At 36.4% G+C, this 541-nt stretch overlaps 1 non-coding gene across 1 annotated transcript; it reads left to right on the plus strand.

Moving 5' to 3' along the window:
* The first annotated feature begins 228 nt into the window (after nt 1-228).
* TRNAT-GGU (transfer RNA threonine (anticodon GGU)) lies at nt 229-300 on the plus strand. Its single transcript has one exon. It is a non-coding gene; the product is annotated as a tRNA-Thr (tRNA).
* Nucleotides 301-541: the final 241 nt, after the last annotated feature.

Consider the following 541-nt stretch of genomic DNA (forward strand, 5'->3'; position numbering starts at 1 on the left):
AAGTATGAATGTTGTTTCCAAGGAAAAACAGTTCTTATATTCTAACATGACAGTAACTCTACTCTTATTAATTATGAAAATGCATTATGATAAAAGCAAGTATAAAAGAACATGTTTAAATGAATATGTGCTTATTATTTAAGATTATAAGGAAAAAAGATACGATTATGCCCACCGTTTATTATGTAGTCTTTTTAAGCTAAATAGAATGGTTGAATTGGGAGATAGGGAGGTATAGCTCAGTGGTAGAGCATATGCTTGGTGTGCATGAGGTCCTGGGTTCAATCCCCAGTGCTTCCCTTAAGGGAAAGAAGGAAAAAAAAAAAGAATGGTTGAGTTGATATGCATTCATGATCCTGCTGAGTAACTCTGAAAAACAACAACAGTAACTGCAAAATGCACACTGATTCCTATGGCCTCCAGCTTAGGAACCAACGGGAGAACCACTGTGATAGAGCTAGCTGCTCCTTCAGATTCTCCTTTAGGAGAAATTGCCATTTCGGCCACAAATTAACTGTAAACTTACACAAGTTACCTAACG

The sequence above is a fragment of the Camelus dromedarius genome, chromosome 27 (assembly GCF_036321535.1).
Source record: "Camelus dromedarius isolate mCamDro1 chromosome 27, mCamDro1.pat, whole genome shotgun sequence".
NCBI classification, from domain to species: Eukaryota; Metazoa; Chordata; class Mammalia; order Artiodactyla; family Camelidae; genus Camelus; species Camelus dromedarius.